Source organism: Salvelinus alpinus, chromosome 14 (genome assembly GCF_045679555.1).
Source record: "Salvelinus alpinus chromosome 14, SLU_Salpinus.1, whole genome shotgun sequence".
Lineage (NCBI taxonomy): Eukaryota > Metazoa > Chordata > Actinopteri > Salmoniformes > Salmonidae > Salvelinus > Salvelinus alpinus.
Window position 1 is genome coordinate 545093 of NC_092099.1, and position 10597 is coordinate 555689.

Below are 10597 nucleotides of genomic sequence, written 5' to 3' on the forward strand. Positions count from 1 at the left end.
CAGGGAGAGGTTGAAAATGTCAGTGAAGACACTTGCCAACTGGTCAGCGCATGCTCTGAGTATGTGTCCTGGTAATCCATCTTGCCCTTCGGCCTTGTGAATGTTAACCTGTTTAAAAGGTCTTACTCACATCAGCTATGGAGAGCATGATCATACCATCATCCGGAACAGCTGGTGCACTCACGCATGGTTCAGTGCTGCTTGCCTCAAAGCGAGCATTGAAGGTATTAGCTCATCTGGTAGGCTCGCGTCACTGGTTAGCTCTTAGGTGGGTTCACCTTTGTAATCCATGATAGTTAGCAAGCCCTGCCACATTTGACGAGCGTCAGAACCAGTGTAGTACGTTTTGAGCTTTGCCTGTTTGATGGTTTGTCGGAGGGCGTACACCTTGAAAGCGGCTGCTCTAGCCTTTAGCTCAGTGTGGATTTTACCTGTAATTCATGGCTTCTGGTTGGGATACAGTGCTTTCAGAAATTATTCATATCCCTCATTCAAAATGGATTACATAGATTTTTTACCTCACCCATCTACACACAATACCCCATATTGACAAAGTGAAAATATGTTGTTGTTTTTTGTTTAGCAAACTTATTGAAAATGAAATACAAAAATATCTATTTCACATAAGTATTCACACTCCTGAGTCAGTACATGTTAGAATTACCTTTAGCAGTGATTACAGCTGTGAGTCTCTCTGGGTAAGTCTCTGAGAGCTTTGCACATCTGGGGCCTCATTTATAAAAATGTTCTTAGATTTATACTTGAACTAAGTCGTAAGATCATTTCCAACGGTGTGCTTACATTGGATTCATAAAAGATACTGAGCATAAATAACCTTGCTTACACAGTTTCTAAGAAGCCCATTTGTAATTTACGCACCTGTGATCTATAAATCTCAAATTAACTTAAAATTGACGGCACCTGAACGTCAGTGATTTCCCCTTATAGAATGCAAGCACAAATAAGGGTTTAGTCAGGAATAGCTATGGACCAAAAAAGAAAAGCAAACTTTTGGAAGACGAGATCACGGCTATGGTAGGGGAGATTGAAGACAGGCCACACGTATTATTTGGTGGACAAATAGTGGGTTGACAAACAAAGCCAAACAGGTAGCTTGGGAGTGTGTCGCCGCTGCAGTGAACGAGGTGGCAGCTAGACAGAACTGTGGCTGATGTGAAAAAGAAATGGTCTGACCTTAAACTGCAAGGGAGAAAAGGAATAGCCATTCATAACCGGAGCATTAAGGCAACGAGAGGGGGGCCCGGCACGGCGGAGCTCTCCCAAATGGACCAGAGCATCTGGGCAATCATTGGTGAAAGCGCATACACTGGCACATGCTCCGACGGCGACATTGAATGTTTCAAAAAAGGTGAGTTTCTTCTATTTTGTTTTTTGCTTTATTTTTATTTTTCGTATGGTTTAATCCCAACTTTTACATAATTTAGCAGTAACATCTGAAACGGTGAAGTCGGCACGTGAAACCCCCACAACTGCATCACTGGATCAGGGTAAGTAATTAAGTGTCACACCCTGATCAGTTTCACCTGTCCTCGTTATTGTCTCCACCCCCTCCAGGTGCCGCTTGTTTTCCCCAGTGTATTTATCCCTGTGTTTCCTGTCTCTCTGTGCCAGTTCGTCTTGTATGTTCCAAGTCAACCAGCGGTTTTCCCGTACTCCTGCCTTTGTTATTCTCTTTTTTCTAGACCTCCCGGTTTTGACCCTTGCCTGTTCTGGACTCTGTACCCGCTTGCCTGACCATTCTGCCTGCCTTGACCACAAGCCTGTCTGCCACTCTGCACCTCCTGGACTCTGATCTGGTTTTGACCTTTTTGCCTGTCCACAACTATTCTCTTGCCTACTCCTTTTAGATTATTAAACATTGTAAGACTCCAACCATCTGCCTCCTGTGTCTGCATCTGGGTCTCGCCTTGTGTCATGATATTAAGAGAATGTGAAACTTGGTTGTCATTAACTTAATATACAAGTCATACACTGATTTATTTTATTCACATAGAAACGGGGGAGTGTGCCCCCTCCACCAAGGAAAGCTGCATTGCAGCCCGTGCACCCTCCACCCAGGGATAAAGTGCGTGAGGCTCCCAAATCAGCAGGTGAGGGGGAAGGTTTGGCCACAGGTGTTGAGAGTCCGTCCATGTCTGCGCCTGTGCACCGGGATGAAGTCCATAACAACATTTTAGAAAAGGCTGTAACCTAACAAAATGTGGAAAAAGTCAAGGGGTCTGAATACTTCCCGAAGGCACTGTATATTATGCATGTCCTTGTTCAGCCATGACTTCGATAAGCATAGTATATTACAGTTCTTAATGTTCCGTTTATTCTGTTTATTCTGTCCAGTTTGTTCTCCAGCGATTGCACATTTGCTAATAGAATGGAGGGTAAAGCGTTTCATTTACTCACCACTGTAGTCTTATCAGAGTGCCCGCGTGTTGACCTCTATAGCACCGTCTCCTCCTCCTTCGAGTGTCGGGGAAAAATCTATATGTCTTTCGCCTCCAACTCAGTGATGCAGAAGTCCCAGTCCAAATCGAGGTTAGTGATAGCTGCTCTGATGTCCAGAAGTAATTTTTTGGTCATAGGAAACAACGGAGGAAATATTACGTACAAAAAATGTTAAGATCAGAGCGAAAAAGTACAGAAAATAGAACAATTGGTCAGGAGCCCGTAAAACCGCCACTTTCCAATGCAGCGCCATTCTCTGTCTGTTATGGATCAATGTATAGCCTAAATTCTATGAACTTGACATTGACATACAGTACAATGATATACTCAAGCATTCTCCAAGGAGAGGAAGGTGTCTGTTTGTTCATGGTTTCACTTATGGGGGCTGGGATGGGTATCCTAAGAGAAAACAGCATAAATAGGCAGCTATACAATATTACTTTGGTAACACTTTACTTGATACCTAGCATCATAACACATTACGACTCGATCATAACCATGTCGTAATATGTCCTAATAGTTCTGTTTGACACTGTCATGAAGCATTCTAACTATACGGTGTCACTTTACTTGGACTAAGAAAATACACTTTATGACACTGTCAAGAAGCATTATGACGATCAGAATCATATAAACCAGATAAGCCTATCACGTACATGCCTTTATGTCAGTCAGTCAAAAAGAGGGTGTCTGGCTCCTGAAATCTGCACCTGCATTCACCCCAGTCATCAGCAACAGAGATTTTGGGTAGGAGCATGTAGTACATTTCAGAAAATGTTATATAACATAAAAATGCTGTTGACAAGTAGGCTATGGTATAATTGAGCAATGAGGCCCGGTGAGGTGTGGTATATGGCCAATATAACACGGCTATGGGCTTTTCTAGCACGACACAACACAGAGTGCCTGGACACAGCCCTTATCCATGGGATATTGGCCATATATCACAAACCCCCGAGATGCCTTATTCCTATTACAAACTGGTTACCAATGTAATTAGAGCAATACAAATAAATGTTTTGTCATACTCATGGTACACGGTCTGATTGTCACGAATTCCGCTTCCTGAGTCTGGGTTTGCCTGTGTGTCTGTCCTGGAGTGTGTTTCAGGTGTCCTGGAACGCACCCTGTCTGGTTGCCGGGCGAATTAGCTTGTTGGGAGATTGATGTTCACCCGCACCTGTGTCCCATCAGTATTCTGCACACCTGTCCTGATCATCATCTCTTCCCTTCAAAAGCTCTGACCTGACTTCCATTCCCTGCCGGATCGTTAGCCATGACCAGTATGTTTTGCTCACGAACCAGTCTCCAAGTTATAGAGTTTGTTTTGTTTTGTTTTATTGTTTTGTACATCTGCTTGCCTTTAACTGACCTCCGTTTTGTTCTATCTACAGCCATTCTCCCGGAACCCATCACCCATCCCTGTCTGCTCGTCGCTAGTGTTTTTTCCTATCCTTTGGATCTGCTCATCCACTCCCATCAACCCACCTCCGCTGTCCGCTCCGCCACCCGGAACTATCTACCTCCACGTTCTCATCATTTAAATAAATTCTCACCATCTTCATACTCACCTTGTCCTGGTCTGCTTCTGGGTCCGATTTTTGTAAAGCGTGACAGAACGATCCGGCCAAGTATGGACCCAGCGGACCTGGACTCCGTTCGACATGCCATTTCCCATCAGGGGATGATATTGGGTCAACACAGCACAGCGCTACAGGAGATAGCGAGTTCAGTCCAGAACTTCTCTACCAGCTTGGCGAGAATCCAGAATCAGCTCAGTTTTCCGGCGGATTCTTCACCACCTGTTTCACCCCTCTCACCTGCCGCGTCTGGAGCGGTTTCCTTCCGTGAGCCCAAGGTACCGACGCCGGATAAATATGAAGGGGATTTGGGAGGATGCCGTTCATTTATTATGCAGTGTGGGTTAGTTTTTGAGCTGCAGCCCCACTCTTACGCCACAGACAAGGCTAGGATAGCTTTTGTTATTGAACTGCTGCGTGGTAGAGCTTTGGAATGGGCTTCAGCTGTTTGGGAACAACAGGACACCTGCATAGCATCATACCAGGAGTTCACGGCAGAAATGAGAAAGCTTTTTGACCATCCAGTCCGAGGTAAGGACGCAGCTAAGCGGTTGTTTTCTCTTCGCCAAGGAGCTCGTTATGTGGCAGACTTTGTGATTGAGTTTCGAACATTGGCTGTGGAGAGTGGGTGGAATGAGGAGGCACTACAAGCGGCTTTTTACCAGGGGTTGTCGGAGCAACTCAAGGATGAGCTGATTTCCTATCCGGAGCCTTGTGACCTGGACAGTTTGGTCGCATTATCCATTAGGGTGGATAACAGAGTTCGAGAGAGAAGGAGGGAGAAGCAGTGGGTTCGGTCCAATCTATCAGCTACTCGGTTACCATTCGGGTCAGGAGGGGAACCAGAAGGGGTTAATCAGGTTTCCTCACACGGGATTAATAAAGGAGTCCTGCCGCCAGATCCTGAACCTATGCAAGTGGGGCGGCACGGGTTAACTAAGGACGAGCGCCAACGTAGACGTGAGACCAACAGATGCCTCTACTGTGGTAGTTCGGGACATTACATCTCCGGTTGTCCTCAGCGCCCGTTAAACTGCTCGGCTCGTTAAGTTTGGGAGGGTTGTTAGCGAGCCAGTTTCAACCTCTCAAGATACCCGTCAGACCCCGTTTTCCTGCTACCCTCATAAATAAGGATCAGAGTTTAGCGATTAACGCTTTCATCGATTCAGGTGCCGATGACAGCTTCATTGATGCCGACTTAGTGGAACAGCTGGGGCTTTCCAAGGAGCAATTACCGGAAGCCATTGAAGCAACCACTCTGAACGGTAGTGTTCTGGCACGGATCACTATGAGGACGGAGCCGGTTAAGATGTTGTTGTCGGGGAATCATTCAGAGGTTATTTCTTTTTTTATTTTGCCTTCCCCCCATGTACCTCTGGTTCTTGGATACCCCTGGCTAAGAGAACACAATCCTTCGTTCGATTGGGTGACTGGTAAGGTAACTAGTTGGAGCATTGAGTGCCATGCTAACTGCCTCAGGACTGCCTGTTCTCATGCTGTCCCCAGTCGGGTCAGTGAGTCTGCTCCTCCTGATTTGTCCCTGGTTCCGGAGACATATCACGAGTTGGGTGAGGTGTTCAGTAAGCAGAGAGCTCAGTCACTTCCTCCCCACCGACCTTATGATTGTACGATTAAGCTGTTCCCTGGAGCTGCCTTTCCCAAGGGACGGTTATACAGTATTTCTCGACCTGAGCGGGAAGCCCTGGAGACCTACATAAAGGAGTCTCTTGCTGCAGGTCTCATTCGTCCCTCGTCATCACCCCTGGGAGCTGGATTTTTTTTTGTTAGTAAGAAGGATGGCTCTCTTCGACCGTGTATTGATTATCGGGGGTTGAATGATATTACGGTCAAGAACAAGTACCCCTTGCCCTTGATGAGCTCCGCTTTCGATTCTTTACAGGGTGCTACTGTGTTTACGAAGCTTGATCTACGCAATGCGTATTATCTGGTTCGGATCAAGGAGGGGGACGAGTGGTTGACTGGATTCAATACACCTATGGGACATTTCGAGTACCTGGTGATGCCGTTTGGACTTTCCAACGCTCCAGCAGTGTTCCAAGGTTTGGTGAATGACGTGCTGAGGGATATGATCGGTCTGTTTGTGTTCGTTTACCTGGATGACATCCTGATTTTCTCCAAGGAGCTTTCCAGCCACATCCAGCATGTTAAGCAGGTCCTGCAGCGGTTATTGGAGAACCGTCTGTTTGTGAAGGCAGAGAAGTGTGATTTTCACGCCCACACTACATCCTTTCTCGGGTACATCATCTCCAGGGGAGAGATCAAGATGGACCAAGAGAAGGTTCGGGCGGTTCGGGATTGGGTCCAGCCCGGTACGAGATTGCAGCTCCAGAGATTCCTGGGGTTTGCGAACTTCTATCGGAGGTTTATCCGTGATTACAGCCGGGTGGCCGCCCCATTAACGGCTCTGACGTCTTGCACCAGAAGGTTCTGTTGGACTCCTGAGGCAGACCGAGCATTTCTGGATTTGAAGAGTCGATTTACCAACGCCCCGATTCTCTCTCAACCTGACACTTCCCGTCAGTTTGTTGTTGAAGTGGACGCGTCTGATGTGGGGGTGGGCGCCATCCTGTCTCAGCGTAGCTCCACTGACGGTAAACTCCATCCCTGCGCTTTCTACTCTTGTCGTCTTTCTCCAGCTGAAAGAAACTACGATGTGGGTAACCGGGAGCTTCTCGCTGTGAAGCTTGCCTTGGATGAGTGGCGTCACTGGTTGGAGGGAGCGGAGCAACCGTTTGTGGTCTGGACTGACCACAAGAATCTGGCTTACATGCAATCGGCTAAACGTCTCAACTCTCGTCAGGCCAGGTGGGCTTTGTTTTTTGGACGCTTCAATTTTTCCCTGACGTTCCGACCTGGGTCGAAGAACGGCAAGGCGGACGCCTTGTCCCGGATGTTCTCCAAGACGGAGGAGAGTGGGGCCAAGACTGAGACGATTCTTCCCCAGAATCTTGTCGTGGGAGCCGTTACGTGGAGGATTGAGGAGGATGTGATGGCGGCCCTTCGGACGCAGCCCGGCCCTGGTAACGGTCCACCCGGTCGGTTGTTCGTGCCTGAGTCGGTCCGTTCTGCTGTTCTTCAGTGGTCCCACGCCAGCAAGATAGCTTGTCACCCTGGCGTTGCTCGGACTATGGCGCTACTGCGCAGACGATTTTGGTGGCCTGCCATGGGAGAAGATACCCGGAGGTTTGTTGCCGCATGTCCTGTTTGTGCTCAGAACAAAAGTACCAATCGGCCCAGCTCTGGGCTTCTTCACCCTCTACCTATTCCTCGGCGACCTTGGTCGCATCTGGCCCTGGATTTTGTCACGGGATTGCCCCCTTCTGTTGGGAACACGGTCATTCTGACCATTGTGGACAGATTCAGCAAGTTTGCTCATTTTGTTCCTCTCTCCAAGCTTCCATCGGCTACGGAGACGTCTGAGATCCTGGTTAGGGAGGTTTTCAGGGTCCACGGATTGCCCAGTGACATTGTTTCTGACCGTGGTCCTCAGTTTACCTCTGCTGTTTGGAGATCTTTCTGTTTGGCCATTGGAGCTACAGTCAGTCTCACTTCTGGATTTCATCCTCAATCTAATGGTCAGGCGGAGAGAGCCAACCAGAAGATGGAGTCCACGCTGCGTTGTCTTGTCTCTTCTGATCCTACCTCTTGGTCATCTCAATTACCCTGGGTCGAGTATGCCCATAATACCCTTCCGTCATCTGCCACTGGGATGTCCCCCTTCCAATGCCTGTACGGTTACCAACCTCCTTTGTTTCCTTCTCAGGAAAGGGATCTCTCGGTTCCCTCTGTCCAGACCCACATTCGTCGTTGCCACCGGACCTGGCATCGGGCCAGGAAGGCTCTCCTTAGAGTGTCTGATCGGTATCAGATCCAGGCGAATCGTCGCCGTATTCCTGCCCCAGCTTATACGGTCGGAGATAAGGTTTGGTTGGCTACACGGGATCTTCCTCTACGGACTGAGTCGAGAAAGTTGTCACCGAAGTTCATTGGTCCGTTCGTAGTGGAGAGAATCATTAATCCTGTTGTGGTTCGACTCAAGTTGCCTGCAACTCTTAGAGTACATCCCACCTTTCATGTCTCCTGCCTCAAGCCGGTTCACCTCAGTCCTCTGTTGCCCCCTCCTCCTCGTCCTCCTCCTCCTCGGATGATCGGAGGTGGTCCTGTCTACACGGTGCGCCGCATCATGGACTCCAGACGGCGGGGTCGAGGGTACCAGTATTTAGTGGATTGGGAAGGATATGGTCCAGAGGAGAGGAGTTGGATTCCTCGGCGTCAGATCCTGGATGACGACCTGCTTCGTGACTTCTACCGCCTCCACCCTGGCGCTCCAGGTAGTCCGCCCGGTGGCGTTCGTCGGAGGGGGGGTACTGTCACGAATTCCGCTTCCTGAGTCTGGGTTTGCCTGTGTGTCTGTCCTGGAGTGTGTTTCAGGTGTCCTGGAACGCACCCTGTCTGGTTGCCGGGCGAATTAGCTTGTTGGGAGATTGATGTTCACCCGCACCTGTGTCCCATCAGTATTCTGCACACCTGTCCTGATCATCATCTCTTCCCTTCAAAAGCTCTGACCTGACTTCCATTCCCTGCCGGATCGTTAGCCATGACCAGTATGTTTTGCTCACGAACCAGTCTCCAAGTTATAGAGTTTGTTTTGTTTTATTGTTTTGTACATCTGCTTGCCTTTAACTGACCTCCGTTTTGTTCTATCTACAGCCATTCTCCCGGAACCCATCACCCATCCCTGTCTGCTCGTCGCTAGTGTTTTTTCCTATCCTTTGGATCTGCTCATCCACTCCCATCAACCCACCTCCGCTGTCCGCTCCGCCACCCGGAACTATCTACCTCCACGTTCTCATCATTTAAATAAATTCTCACCATCTTCATACTCACCTTGTCCTGGTCTGCTTCTGGGTCCGATTTTTGTAAAGCGTGACACTGATATACCATGGCTATCAGCCAATCAGCTTTCAGGACTCGTACCACCCAGTTTATAATGGAATATTTTGCAGGTTTTGACACTCTTATGTAGGTGTCATAATAAGCAATCAAATAATGTAATATATTTCACAACAGTTCATGACAGTGTTATGACCAATTTATGACATATTAAGACATGGTTAATGACATATCATTACGTGTTATGACACTAGGTGTCTAGTAAAGTGTTACCGAAGTTCACAGAACTTTACCTGAACTGAAATCATTTACTCGTGTACTTTGCAGCATTTTGTATCATATTGGCCAGCAATTCACATGCCATTTGACAGCTAGGCTGCGGTCCTCTGTAGCTCAGTTTGTAGAGCATGGCTCTTGCAGTGCCAGGAATGGGTTCGATTCCTGGGACCACCCATAAAATAATTTATGCATGCATGACTGTAAGTCTCTTTGGATTAAAGCGTCTGCTTAATGACATACATTACTGGAGACACACCTTGCAGTTTTGAAGACACTATCTCATTTGCTATCATTATGCAGTGCAGTACTGGTAAATCAGTGAATAACTTCACTGCACAGGTAGTTATGCTTAGCTAGCTAGCCAACCAACTGCTACTAGCTAGCTACACCTGTTTGCTTGTTACTGTTGCGCTGCTGTGTCAATAACATGTAGCCAGAAATTATGAGGTGTCCCAGCTCTGTTGACATGTCACTTATCCACGTCATCCACTTTGACATTAGCCACATCACTAGTTATCCAGTTAATGTTAGCTAGGTACACATGAAGCTACTAGCCCCTGTCAAGTAGGTGAAGGTCACTAGCTTTGTTAGCCTGGCCAGACTTGTTACAAGTGAAAATCAGAAGCTCATTAAAAGCTAGAATAGCTCTTTTTTTTCTCTTCATCATTTTACCGTCAGCCCAGTAGCTCCCGATCGAAGTGCATTGCAGACAGCAGTAAGCCAGTAGCAATAGGTTGTAAACAGGAAGTAATGAGTCCACATGTGGAACATTGTAGGTGGTTCTAAATTAACTAAACCCAGCCCTTAAAAGAAACGTAATATATGGACATCATTTTATCGGGGAAACACACAGCATTAACAAAGAAAACTCTAAAGTTCCCACTTCAGATTTCCCACGTCAAGCCCAAATATATCATACTTTGTGTCACGGCTGTTGAAGGAGGAGGACTAAGGTGCAGGGTGGTGAGCATACATATTATTTTTATTTAGAAATGACGCCGAACAAAAACAATAAACACTACAAAACAAACTGTGAAGCTAAAGGCTATGTGCCCTAAACAAAGTCAACTTCCCACAAAGACAGGTGGGAAAAAAGGCTACCTAAGTATGGTTCCCAATCAGAGACAACGATACCTGGCCAAAACATAGAAATAGAGAATCATAGAAACACAAAACATAGAATGCCCACCCCAAATCACACTTTGACTAAAACGATGACTTATTGATTTTAATTATTGTGCAACATTATGGGAATCATATGTGACCATACCTGGCCAAAACATAGAAATAGAAAATCATAGAAACACAAAACATAGAATGCCCAACCCAAATCACACTTCACACTAAAACGATGAGTTATTGAT

The 10597-nt window shown here is 47.1% G+C and overlaps 1 long non-coding RNA gene across 1 annotated transcript; it reads left to right on the top strand.

Moving 5' to 3' along the window:
- Positions 1 to 8538: 8538 nt before the first annotated feature.
- On the top strand, positions 8539 to 8943 carry LOC139538282 (uncharacterized). The gene is made up of 2 exons (XR_011667697.1): positions 8539 to 8665; positions 8772 to 8943. It is a non-coding gene; the product is annotated as an uncharacterized lncRNA (long non-coding RNA).
- The last annotated feature ends 1654 nt before the right edge of the window (positions 8944 to 10597 follow it).